At 44.9% G+C, this 14177-nt stretch overlaps 1 non-coding gene across 1 annotated transcript; it reads right to left on the bottom strand.

The window, feature by feature from the left end:
• Nucleotides 1–8568: 8568 nt before the first annotated feature.
• LOC126486811 (U6 spliceosomal RNA) lies at nucleotides 8569–8672 on the bottom strand. The gene has a single exon (XR_007588198.1). It is a non-coding gene; the product is annotated as a U6 spliceosomal RNA (small nuclear RNA).
• Between the last annotated feature and the right edge of the window lie 5505 nt (nucleotides 8673–14177).

Genomic DNA, 14177 nt, shown 5'->3' with positions numbered 1-14177 from the left:
CAGGTGGGGATACTCACCACTATACAAGGAGCTCCCACAGCAAAAAGGGACCTTTGAAGTCTCCAAACAGAGGATGGGACCCAGCAACGACAATTCCTCCAGGACTTTGGGAATACTGCTAAGCTGACAAACACCACCTAATGATTGGCTTTGAACTACAAACTGCTCAGAACAGTTTCAAGTGGCTAGCTGAGATGAGCCAGCCTCACAGACTGCTCTACCCAGGACTTGAGACAAGCCTTGCTCTTTCCTATTATGCAGAGACTGGACAACAAGTGATACAGCTACCTCTCCTAGGACTTGACAATTAACCCAAATTTTTTTTTTCAGGATCCCATCACCCCATACAGCAGGAAGTAAGTTTAAGAATATGATGCCCACATTCCCAAGAGATGGGATGGTGATTTTTGGTCATTCAGAGGGTTACAAATATTTGTTTAGGACAAGTCATTATTGGTAATGGTCAAGAAAAAAAACTATATAAAGGAGATTAGATTCAGGGGTCCTTTTTTGAAAAGAAAAAAGGATAAAGAAAAAATAAAAGGAAAAAGATAAAAAAAGGATAAAAGAGAAAAGATATTATATAACTCTGATATAATAAAAGGGTAGATTATTTTTTAGATTTATTTATTTATGTAGATGAATACTTTGTATACACTTACATCTGCACACGAGATGACAGCATCCATCAGACAGTCGTGAGCTGCAATGTGGGTGCTGGGAATTGAACTCAGGACCCCTGGAAGAGCAGTGAGTGCTCTTAACCACTGAGTCATCTCTCCAGCCCCAAGGGTAAATTATTGAATCTACTTTTTAAAAGCAACTACTTGGTGGGGCAATGGTGGTGCACACCTTTCATCCAAGCACTGGGGAGGCAGAACAAGTGAATCTCTGTGAGTTTGAGGCCACTCTTGGCTACACAGTGAGTTCTAATTCAGGCTCTAAAGCTACACAGAGAAACCCTGTCCAAAAAAAAAAAAAATAAGCAACTACTTGTTTTAACTATTTTACATTGGCATGGATTTTTGTATATTGATACAAAATTTGAGATTAATTTTGTTGTGCATACATTTCTAATCTTGTTCAAGATATTATACCTATATAGCTCATTTAACAATGTAATGCAAATTTCTAGTCCTTGAAAGCTATTATTACCAACTAATTAGGATATAAAGAAATGCAAGTTAGTAGTTACTACAATCAAACTTGTAGTCATATTAGGTATGTTCGCAAGGTCAAACAGATGTATTTTAGATAGACAGGTTGTCTTCAAACACTTCAGAGATCTACAGAATATGGCATTTAAGGTGCTTTAATAACATAGGTTCTTTTCTTTTTATGACAATGAGACGTGTCTGATCCTTGCATCACCAATCAACTTCAGAGAAGATGATACTCATTAAAGAAACTCCAGATGAAGTTTACTTTATGGCAAAAGTAAGCCACTGGGCAAGAAAGTGCCCTTGCCTCAACTGCTGACAGTATACTATCCTGATTGGACAAGCAGGACACAAAAGAAAAGACTGCTGAACTTTACCAAGACAAGGTCAGACAGCCCTTCAGAATATCCTGCTTCACAGAGAAGTTTGTCAGACTTGTTTTTAAATTTATTTTTTATTGTTTTTAAAGGTGTATTCATTTACTTATTATATGAATATTTTGTCTATATGCTTATCCATGCACCAGAAGAGGCCATAGGAGTTCATGGGACTACAGTTATAGACAGTTGTGAGTCACCATGTGGGTGCTGAGAATTGAACTCAGGAACTCTGGAAGAGCAATAGTGTTCTCAACTGCTGAGCCATCTTTCAAGGCCTTATTTTTATTACTTTTTAATATATAAGTGTATGTATCTGTATATTTGTGTTTTGGTATGTGCAGATTAATACAAGTGTCTGAAGATATCAGAAGTATTGGATCTCCTGAAACTGGAGCTATAGGAAGTTATGAGCCACCTGGTGTGAGTGTTGGGAAATGAACTTGGGTCCCCAGCAAGAGTTGTATGTGCTCTTAACTGTGGTGGAATATTCTTTTAATTACATTTATTTACATTTGTTTGTGCTGTGGAACACATTTGTTTAATGATGCAAAGATGTGTTGCATTATTTTTTAAAAAAATATTTATTTATTTATTTATTTATTTATTTATTTATTTATTTATTTATTATGTATACAGCATTCTGGGGTACCAGATCTCATTACAGGTGGGTGTGAACCATCTCTCCAGCCCTGTGTTGCATTTTTTTATGCTGCATTTGTTTAACTCTGTGAAGCTGAGTTACGGTGTCTGTCTAAAACATCTGATGGTCTAATAAAGAGCTGAACGACCAATAGCAAGGCAGGAGAAAGGATAGACAGGGCTGTCGGGCATAGAGAATAAATAGGAGAAAAAAAGAGGAGTAAGAGAGATCAAGGATCAAGAAATGAAGGGGCCAACCACTGAGCCACATGGTCAGCCACAGAGTAAGAGTAAAGTAAGATTACAGAAATAAGAAAAGGAAAAATCCCAGAGGCAAAAGGCAGATGGGATAATTTGAGTTAAGAAAATCTGGTTATAAATAAGCCATGCTAAGGCCAGGCATTTATAAGTAAAAATTAAGTCTCTGTGTATGATTATTTGTGAGCTGGGTGGCAGGCCCCCAAAAGAGCCAAAAGAGTCAAAGAGATAAAAACAACCAACAACATTTTGGTTTCCAATGTTGGGCTAGAGTTTAAAAGCAAAACAAACAAAAAAACAAAACACTTAACTGCTTTGCCATCTCTATAGTTCCCAGCACTGTGCTTTCAAAAACAAATTTAAGTAGGCTGGAGAGGTGATTCAGCAGCTAAGAACATGCTGCTCTTTCAGAGAACCAGAGTTTTATTCCCAGTATCCAAATTGGTGGTAACCCCATCTCTAGGATATTTGGCGCCCTCTTTCAAGTCTCCTGAGAGACTGCACACATGGCATATACACACAGACACACTCATGAATAAATAAATACAAAACTGTTTAAAAGCAAATAAAAGACCTGTGTCATGGCTCAGCAGGCAACGGTGCTTGCCTTGCACCTTTGGTTACCGAGAAGTTGGTTAGGATGCTATGCTTGCTGATTTCGTGAAAATGGTGGAGAGGGGAATTATTGATCCAACAAAAGTTGTCAGAACTGCTTTTCTGGATGTTGGTGGAATGGCAGAAGCTGCAGTCACAGAAATCCCTAAGAAGAGAAGGACCCTGGAACGGGCGCAATGGGTGGCATGCTCTAACTCCCGTAACAGAGCTTTGCCCTCATCAATGAGCCATGACCGGGCATGTCTGACTTCAGAGAAGTCATATGGAGAAAATGATGGACAGAAGGCATGGCTGACCCCTAAATCCATCAGTTACTGTTTTCAATTCACAATACAGAATGGTTTGCTGCTGCAGGAATTATCCATTCCTACAGATAATTTAGTCTTTTTAATAAAGACATTTGTACACATTCCTGATACTGGGCATAAGAGTCCGTCTTTCAGCTTAAGTCACTGAGGTGATTCTACTCTTCTGTTACAGTCAGGACCTATGCCGTCAGATCTGAGTTCACAAGTAGCCTTTCTGTGGGGAGGAAGAATCAATGTGTACAAAGGAGAGAAGTCTCCAATTATGTGGCAACATTCGTGTAATCAAATTTTGTATGAAGTTTAAAGATTAAGCAATTAAAAATAATAAAGGTGAAAAAGACAGAACAAGAAGATGGATGTCATGGTGACACAAGATTCTTAGATTGAAAGATGTGTGGAATTAAATTCTGAAAAAATCATTTTTTAAACCTGGTCTAGAACTTGTGATCCTCCTGCTCATCCCCCTGCATGCCGGGATTACAGGTGTGCAGCCCTGTGCTGAGTGCTAGTCTGAAGAATCTTAAAGCAGTTAAGGAAATGATGGGGGGAAGTCCGTTGTCAGCACTGCTGGAAAACACACAGAATTTATGGAGCACAGGGGGAGTAAAAGGAAACAGAAGGGGCTGTGATATGGGGGCAGAGAAGAGCCAGATCCTAGAAACAGAGAAAGCAGAAGAAGGGACGCCCACCATCCCACTTACTGTATTTCTTGGAGGGTGTCTTGTCGTTTTAGCTGGTGTAACAGCATGGATTTGCTTTGGATGCCAGCATATTTAGACATAAAGTATAAGGCCTTAGTCCGCACACTCTTCTCGCTGTCCATCAACCCCATAGTCAGTGGAAGAGTGAAGACGTGGCTTATGAAGCCCAGCTTCTCTAGCATCTCCCAGGCTAGCTCACGGATACTGGCATTGTAATGGGTTATATCTTCGAGCAGGCGGCAGGCTGTCTCAATGCGCATCTTGGGAGGGATTTGGTGACTGACGAAAATCTGTGCCAGAGCATTAAAATATTTCTTGTATTTTTCTGTCGAACAGAAAACTGTGAGGTTGAGAATGGTCTCTACCAAATTTTCTACCATTCCATCACTAAGTTTTTTCCCTACCACCCAGCTCTTCGCTGACATGCTTTCAAGGATACCATAGGACTCTCTTCTTTGCTCCTGGTACACATCCTTTTGCTTTCTCGTTAACATTTCCATATCTTCTAGACTCACAGATGACAGGGACCGGGATCTTAATGGCTCAGGTGCAGCCTTTTCTTTGTAGGATAGACTTAGATCATAGCGCAAGAAAACCGGGGTACCATTAGGCCAAAGGCGGGCACGGATCACTGAGTTAGGGATGTAGCCATCTGGAGCAAAGGGCCATTCCTGCCCGTGGCCAAAGAAGCTTTGTAACAGGCGGTAGATATTCAGCCCGTCCCAGCCAGGCAGGTGTAACTGAGCAGGGACGGAATAGGGATACTTCTGTTTGGAGTCAGAAGCATCAGGAGATTTTTCCTCCACAAAGTACAACCCAGGTCTCTCATGAGTCACGGTAGATATGTGTTTGCCCTCCTCGACCACATGGGGCACGGTGCCATCAAAAGCGATGGCCCGTTTGTTGATAAGGGTTTCTAGCCCCTGGAGTTCCTGAACGCTTTGTTCCAGGTACATAAATTTGGGTACAAATATCAACTCAAATGAGAAGAAGAAGCTAGGCAGGAAGGGCTTTGGGGTTTCTAGTATTTCATCTTCGATGTTTAGTCCATGTAGGCGCACCAGCTGAGTGAGAGGGAGCAACTGCAGGCAAGACACTATATAGATGCTCTGGTTGAAAGTCAAAAGCAGGTCACCTCGACTATTGGCAAAGCAAGGCGAACCGAAATGCAGTTCAGAGTCAAACTGAGTTACAAGTTTCCCACGGAAGTCCCAGACCCGGACTGAGCCGTCGGTGGCTCCCGTGACAAACAGTTTTAGGGAGAGGCAGACGTCAAATGAAGTAACAGCGCATTCGTGCAAGCAGTTTGTCTCTCTCAACACAGAATTCCGTCTGGATTCTGATGTTGGTAATTCTTGATAGCGCCAGAGAAACCAGCAGGAGTGCTCGGTGATGGCACCCACCAAACCCGGCAAGAGTACCATGTGTTTCAAGGGATAAAGGCAGTGAAATTTATCGACAGGCTCCAGGGTCAGGTCGGTCCCTGAACACACCACCTTTGTGAGTTGTATGTAGTTGTCCTTGCCGTAGGAACACAGTAAGGGATTTTCTTCAAACCCCTCCGGGGTAGACAATGCCAGCACCGCCCCGGAGTGGATAGTGTTCTCTTTCCGAACAGAGCAGTACTGGGACAAGATTCTCACAACGCCACTCTCGTGCCCACAGAATATCAGTCCTTTTTTGCTCTTGCCCAAATGGGACCTCCCGTAAGCCAAGCATTTTACTTTATCTCTGTAGTTTTCTGAAGTACACAGGAGATATTTGGCTGTACACGGGGAACGTGTGGCGTCAAACACCAGCACCTCTGGGCTGCCTATGGCCACAAAGAGTTCCTCTCTCTCTGAGTGATAGGCCCACGCCACAGCTTTATCCATGACAAGCAGAGGCCACGTAACAACCAGGAGGTCCCCTGTCACTGGAGACAAGAACCTCAGTAAACCGTCCTCGGTGGCACACAGGATACGAGTCCAGTTGCGGTCACAGCGGACCCGTTGTACCTTCTGCGGAGCAGAACCACAGACGTTGAAGAGCCTGTAAAAGTAGGGCAGGGAGTGCAGCGACAAAGTGTTGGCACTCTGGCAGAAGAAAGTCTGGTTATCAACAAACCGCAGTTGTTGCAGATCCGTGCCAACATTCAGCTGCCGCAGCAGATTCCCGGAAGCAAGGTTCCACTCCTTCAACAAACCCTCACCCCCTGCGGTAAACAAGGTGTAGGTCTCCGGCCGACTGTGGACGCACAACACGGGTGCCGAATGGGCCTTGAAACTGTGGAGGAAGTTACTGTTCTCTAAATCCCAAGCGTGGATCTCTCCGTTCTTGTTTCCAGCATAGAAGGTGTTCTGTGGGGCACAGCTACAGGAGCAGGTGAGGGAGGAGCCGCTGGCTAGGGAAGTGAACGTCTTCACTTCTTTAAGCCGGCCGCGACCCTCCTGGGTAAAGACCCTCACCGTGCTCTCGCACAGCGCCATCAGGAAGCCCAGGGACGTGTTCAGAGACAAGTCCTGTACAAGCTCCTGGCCACTCATGGTCACTTTTTGAGCCATCTGGAGGCCCTTGCCATTTGCTAAGATAAACCAGGTAACCACAGCTCCCAAAGTTCCAGAAAACAGCACCCCAGTTTCTGAATCATAGCAGAGGCAGCTGATGGAGAAACGACAAGGCACTGTGCCCAGAGTGACGAATGCCTGATGATGGTCTCCCAAAAGCCGCAGGCGCATGTCCTCGCAGTAAGCTACTAACAGGCGATGGGAGCTCACGTGGACCATTGATTTAATGGACGGCACTTCAGCCCTCATGGGAAATTTCATCTTCTTGACCATCCTTTTTCTTTCTGCGTTTTTTTCCTGTATCCATAGTATTGCCTAAAAGAAGGTGGGAGACAGAAGCCTGGTCATGGGGGGCAGAGCATCTCCCAGGAGCATGCTGTAAGAAAAAGTGGCCATCTCCTCTTGTAGACAAAGGAAAGATTTGGTTTGGGGGGGGCGGTCCCTAGTACTAGATACTGGGTTTATGAAAGAAGCTCCCGGCCCAAGGCTCTTGTGTTGGCCTTCAGTCCACTTTATAATGAAGACATAATCTTTGGGCCTGATAGTGTAAAGAGTGGCTAATCTAGGTCAAATTGCAACTTGGAGCCAGGTATTAAAATGAGCTCATTTTACAGGTGTGGTGCACAGGCCTGTAATTCAGCACCCAGGATACTGAGGTGGACAAGTCAGACTACATAGTGAGTTTGAAGGCAGCCTGAAACACATAGGAAGACCCTGTCTCAATGAATGAGTGAATATAATATGTAAGGTTGGGGCTGGAGAGATGGCTCAGTGGTTAAGAGCACTGGTTGTTCTTCCAGAGGACCCAGGTTCAATTCCCATACCCACATAACGGATCACAACTGTCTGAAATCCCAGTTCCAGGGGACCCAACACCAATGCGCATAAAATAAAAATAAATAAATGAATAACGTGAGCTTGTTCAGAGACATCCCTCTCACTCTGAAACAAGGGCATTTTAGGTACAGGACATACAGATTGCATTCTGAAGGAAGAAGCAGAGTTGAAGGAGCTTTACTTGTATTTGTTTTCCGTACTGCTCCAGCCAGTTTAAGGCGACGAAATAGTTGGCATCCAGGGAGTAGAAGCACATAAAAGGCTTCTTCTGTGCATGATAAGACTCCTGGTATAGAATCTGGGGCCGGTCACTCAGGACAGTCACATTATACCTGATGTTTTCCTGGATCTGGAAGGGAAAAAGGACAGATGCATATATGAGCAAACACTTAAAAATCCACACTGAGGGATTAGTGAACATTGGTTTGGTCTGTTTCTGCCTAACTGATATTTATCTGGAAGGCACTATTAGGGAACCACCTCTCCCTTAGCCTCAGGCTACAAGAGAACCCTTTTAGGCTTTTTGTTTTGTTTTGTTTTTGTTTTTTGTTGTTCTTGTTTTTTGTTTTGTTGTTTGTTGTTTTGTTTTGTTTTTTAAGACCGGGTTTCTCTAGTTTTGGAGCCTGTCTTGGAACTCAGTCTATAGACTAGGCTGGGCCTCTAACTCACAGAGATCTGCCTGCCTCTGCCTCCCAAGTGCTGGGATTGAAGGTGTGTACCACTACCATCCAGCATGGTTCTTTTGTCTTTTTGTTTTAAGAAAAACATCATGGAGGCTAGAGAGGCTTCAGTACTTAAGATTACTGACTGCTCTTTCAAAGGGCACAGGTTCCATTCCCAGCACCCAAGTAGCAGCTCACAATTGTCTGGGACTCCAGTTCCTGGGGATCAGACATACATGAAGGCAAAAAAAAAAAAAAACCAATCCATATACAATAAAAATAAATTATTTTTAAAAATTATGGAGCCGGGCGATGGTGGCGCACGCCTTTAATCCCAGCACTCGGGAGGCAGAGGCAGGCGGATCTCTGTGAGTTCGAGACCAGCCTGGTCTACAGAGCTAGTTCCAGGACAGGCTCCAAAGCCACAGAGAAACCCTGTCTCGAAAAACCAAAAAAAAAAAAAAAATTATGGAAGGTTTCACAAATTTTTATGTCATCCTTGAGCAGGGGCCATGCTGATCTCTGTGTAGTTCCAATTACAGTACAGGAGCTGCCAAGGAAAGCACCCTCTGGGCTCTCTTAATTAAGGTTCCAGAAAAAAAAATTAAGCCCTAATGTCCCCTTATGGAATGAAAGAATTTCTCTGGTTATATAGCCTGGAAAACCTTGAGGCAGCCACTCAAACCATCTCCTATTTGCATGGTTCAAGTGAGAAAGCCTAGTTCAGAACAGCTAGTTGAGTCTTTTCTTTGTTTGGTTTGTTTGTGATTTTTCGATGCTAAGGACTGGATCTAGAGCGCTATATCGGGGTTTTATCGCTGAGCCACATCTCTAGCCCCTCACTAGTGAATTCTAGACAAGTGCTCTATTGCTCAGCCATACCTTTTTTTTTTAATTTTAAAAGCATTTATTTTATGTCATCTGTATAGATGTTTTGCATGTGCAAACCTGTAGGTATACGCAACACCTGTGTGCAGTTCCCAAGAAGGACAGAAGAGGGCATACTCCTCTGAAACTGAAGCTACACATGATTGTGAACTACCTGGTCTGGGTACTGGGATCCAAACTTGGGTCCTCTAGAAGAGTAGCAAATGTCCTTAACAACTGATCCATCTCCCTAGTCCCTGCTTGTCTGTTTAGAAGCAGTGTCTCACCATGGAGTTCCAAGGCAGAGGCTTGTAAACTTCCTGCGGAGGCCTCCCAAGCAATGGGATTACAGGTCTACCCCACTGTGCACAGTTTAATGAGCCCGTTTTTAAAGATCTATTTCTTATTAATTCTTTAAAACCGTGTGTATCAATAGGCAGTGGTGACACATGCCTTTAACCCCAACACTCTGTGAGTTCAAGGACAGCCTGGTCTACATACCTAGTTCCAAGACAGTCAGGGCTACACAGAGAAACCCTGTCTTGAAAAACAAACAAAAATTACATGTATGTGTGTATGGCACATGTATGTGGGTACCTCCATGTATGAAATAGTCATTCATTCATTGAGTTATGCCAAGACTGAACTCCAGTGGACTATTCAGCTCCTGTGTGCGAGGAGGTGCACATGGGTGTCAGAGACGTTGGACCTCTTCGAGCTGGAGTTACAGAGAGTTCTGAGTCACTTGGTGTAGGTTCTGGGAACTGAACTCCAGTCCTCTGGGAGAGCAGGATGGGCTCTTAACTGCTGGGCCATTTTTTTCAGCCCCTTACTGCTATTGTTCTAGTGTAGAAGAGAACATTGACTTGGTGAGAGGAGCTTTCCAGGGACGATCATGTTCTACCCATATCCAAACCATTCCCACAGGCCCACCACGTGCATAGCTTTCCCACAATTCACCTCTCTGTCATTCAAGATGTTCTTGATGATAGATTTCAAATCCCTCCCCTCAGGAACCAGTCGAGGTGAGGGCAAAGTCTTAGAAAAGTTCCAGTTCTTTTTAGTCATCTTGGAGTATAGAACCTGGGAAAGACAAAAACATGTGCTGGAAATGAAGGGACCGAGGAAGACAGAAAAGCAGACACGCTACAGGGGAGCAAGTATTTCGGTGAGAAAACGCCTTTGTTCGGACGTATTCATTTTATGTGTACGAGCGCTTTGCCCACATGTATGTATGTGTACCACACCCATGCCTGGTACCTGGGAGAGAAGAAGAGGGGATCAGTTTCCCTGGAATGGGAGTTAAAGATGGCTATGAGCTGCCATGTGAGTGCTGGGAATCCAACCTGGGTTCTCTTCAACAGTTACAACTGAGGCTGGGAGCTGTGGCACACACCTTTAATCCCAATACCCAGGAGACAGAGGCAGGTAGATTTCTGTGAGTTCGAGGCCAATCTGGTCTACAGTGAAACCCTGTCTTGAAACAACAACAAAAATCGAATCAATGATTTGAATTCTCCTTGCCCTCCCGGCCCCTTCCCCCAAACATGAACTTACTATATACCCTTGGCTGGTCTAGAACTCACTATGTAGACCAGGCTGACCTTAAATTCATGGAGCTTTCCCTGCCTCTGCCTCCTGAGTGCTGTGACTGGATGCATGAGCCACCAGTCTGGCAAAAAATAAAAAAATAAAAAAAAGTAAATAAATATATAAAGTTTCTTTTTGCCAGCTAAGGCAATTTGAAAACTAAAGTCAGATAATGAAAATCAAAAGGCTTTGCAATTTTTAAAAATGCATTCTAAAACCAGGGTTCTAGGACAGTGAAAGGGGCATACTGAAATCAAGAGAGAACGAGACGTGAGACAGAGCAGAGTCCCACGGATCTACATTTAGATCCTCCGGCTCTGCGGCTTCATGGCTTCTCCTTTTCCTTCGGATGTCTCAGACCCTAGTCCTGTCTTACAGTTGGCAGACATCTTCACGATCTCAGCAGGTCCAGTGCTGTTTGTTCATCGCGCTTCCTCCCGGCTGGGAATACCTGTTCCTAACAGCGGCTAATACCACGGGCTTCCGGTTCACTTCCCGTTCCTTCCACACCTGCACCACACCTGCACCATCCAAAGGACTCCAGAGACAAACTCCACTTCCAGGTTTCCATAGAAGGTGAGGCACTGGCTCCAGCATCATAATGCATTGGACTCTCCAAGCCCCCTCCCCCAACCCACACATCTGTGGGGTTCACTGACACCACCAATGTCCCTAAGAACCTGAGACTTGCCCAGGGAATGTGCCAGTGCTAGGAGGCACAGGGACAGGGGAAAGATGCCATCACATTGTAGCGGGGATAGGGGGTTGACGACAGGGGGTCTCTGGGGGGTAGTCTCGGGAGTCTTACAGTCTGATGAGAGATGTGTGTCAGAAGAGGGGGCAAGAGCTGTGCACACCAAATTTCCTTCCCTCGATGCCGTTCTAAAGACTTGTCTGTGTGGCTTCGCCTAACTACCTTAAGGTAGGGCTGATAAAAATAATTAGCTTCGAATTTTAGATACTTGGACACAGTACTAAATAGGAATGTCGCTTAGTTGGTAGAGAGTTTGCCTAGCACGGCAGAAGCCCTGGGTTTGGTGCTAGCACCACATAAAACCAAGCATGGTGACATTTACATCAGTCATCCCAGGATTTGGGAAGCCAAGAAGTTCGCCATCCTCTGCTGTGTGAGCATTTCTAGGCTAACCCTGGCTATGTGTGAAACTCCGTCTCACAAACAAAACAAAACCAAGGCCCAAACAAACAAGAACAACCGTAACTAACAGACCAAACAATAAGCACCCACGACTGAAGGGTCTTTTCCCTCTCCCTGAAACTGAATTTTAATTGGCTGCTCTACGTATTTACTTGTTAATCCTATTTCAACCTGATGTCCTTCCTTCCTCCAGGAGATGAAAACCCAGCCACACAGCTACAAGGAGGCAGGGCCAGATATGACAAAGTCACCGGACACGCATGGATGGGAAACGCGGCCTTTTGTGACAGAGGCCCTCCATCAGCCGCCCACGTGTAAGGGAGGGGCTCTCTGTCATTATCAAAGGTTTCTATGCCGCCCTTTGTAGTGTCAGCCCTGGAACCAAGCTCAGAGAAGCTTCAGGTAAACCTGTTATAGTCATCCGTGCCCACGTTTCTCCCCACCGCAGAAGCCAAACCGGTAGTTGTGAGGGTCTTTTTAAGGAAAAAGAGTGGGAAGCCTCGGAATCGCCTCATGGCTCTCTATCCTCTGGCCTAGGGATGCAGGTCTGGAATAAACTAGTGTTCTTGGGGATCGGGTTAGAGCAGTGATGGGTGTGAGGCTTAAACCAGATCGGTCACAACCGGTCCGTCCTACTGCTCCTCAGGTTCTGCAGAAACCTCATTCTGGCCAGCTTCCGCAGACAGACCACAAAATGAAGTTGTCACCACGTGATAGCCGGAAAGTTGGCGAATCCCATCTACCACGCATGCGTGTAGCACAAGGGTTGGTTAGGCCCCCAAAGGTGGGGAGAGGTAGATGCGCATGCCCACGCTGGAGGGAGGTCGAGCTATTCCTTTTGGAGGCTCCTGGAGCACGGATCCTGTGGTGGGACTGCAGGGCTCCGCGGAATTCGTGCTCCTGGAGCCTTCCCTCCTTCCTCCTGCGTGGGTTCTCCACGCTGTCTCAGGGCTGTCCTTCGGTCTCTGGCCTGGGAACTGCACCCTGAAACCTTGGAACTACATAGGTGTGACAACCTCCAGGATGGCTGCGTGCACTCCCAAGGTGTTGGTCTGGTCTCTTTAGTGGCGGTGGCTGCAAGAAGGCTAGATTTCACTGTTGAAGCAATTTCTTTCAGGGACTAACCCTCCCAAATTCTTGGGTTTTCCCCATTACTGACCAGTTTAAACTTTAGCCAATGTTCTTTGGTGACAGATTATGACAGAAGTGTTAGTATTAAAGTTTCCATCATCCTGAGCAAAGTGACACATGCTTTTAATCCCAGCACTCAGGAGGCAGAGGCAGGTGGGTCCTTGGTTTTGAGGTCAGCCTGGTCTACATACTGAGACTACTGATAAGGAAAAAATCCTCCAGTAGTCACTCCACCGATGCAATAAGTCAAATCAGGCCAAATTAATAAATCCAGGTTTCATCTGGGCAGAACATTCCCAGGTGGTCCCAGGAAAGAGAAGCCCAGGGGGGAAACCACAAGGGTGGGTCTATGGGCCAGACTTTAAATACCCTCCAGGGGAGGAGCCCCTGCTTGGCAGTCTTTCTTTGGGCCAGGTCTGGAGAGGGCAGCTCCAGTGAGCTGCTGCGTGGTGCTCTGAGAGCAGGGTTTGGAATTCGACCCAGAGTTGGAAATCCCCAGCTTCTATCTTTAAAATCCTGTCTTACCCTGAGTTGAGGACTATATATATGGACCACCCTCCCAGTTAGGCACTAGACTGAGCAGTTCCCCCACTATGGCAACTCTACAACATTTTTAAATCCCTCTTTTATATTATTGACTATCATTTCTAGTAAAACTAAAACCAGTTATATGCTGCCTCATTTTTCTCTTGTCTGGATCTCAGTTCATCTAAACCTCAGACTTTGGAACCTATTACTGTACAAAAATACTAATTATCAGAATAAAATTTTAAGGAAAAAGGAAAAGAGACTACCTGTAATCACCATGCTTAGGAATAACAACATATTTATAATTGTTCTCATTATTATTGGTATTTTTGAGATAGAGTCTCCTGGCTGTCTGGATCTCCCTTTGTAGACCAAGCTGGCCTCACACTCGTAGAGATCTGCCTGGCTCTGCCTCCTGAGTGCTGGGATTAGAGGCAGAGCAGCTCACATGCCTTGCTTCACCATGCTAACTTTAATGATTTGAGTTGTTTTCTTAACCTGTTAGGAGCCATTCACACAAACAATCAATCCCTCTATTCCTTTAAATACTTTCTTGACTTATCTTCATGATATCATCTTAGTTTTCTTTTTGTTTGTTTTTTGAGACAGTGCCTCTGTGTAGTCCTGGCTGTCCAGGAACTGGCTATGTATATCAAGATAGCCTCAAACTCTGCTGGAACTTAAGGCATGTGCCTCCATGTCTGGCTTTTTGGTTTTCTGTGAAACCCATGACTTATGTCCTGCTTTCCTTCAATTCTGTCTGACAGTTGTGTGTTGTATTTACTTTTTTGTCTTTTTG

Source organism: Alexandromys fortis, unplaced genomic scaffold, assembly GCF_014885135.2.
Source record: "Alexandromys fortis isolate MF-2015 unplaced genomic scaffold, M_Fortis_MF-2015_v1.1 scaffold_140, whole genome shotgun sequence".
Classification (NCBI taxonomy): Eukaryota; Metazoa; Chordata; class Mammalia; order Rodentia; family Cricetidae; genus Alexandromys; species Alexandromys fortis.
Note: the sequence above shows the minus strand (reverse complement) of the source record. Positions and strands in the feature narration are given on the sequence as shown.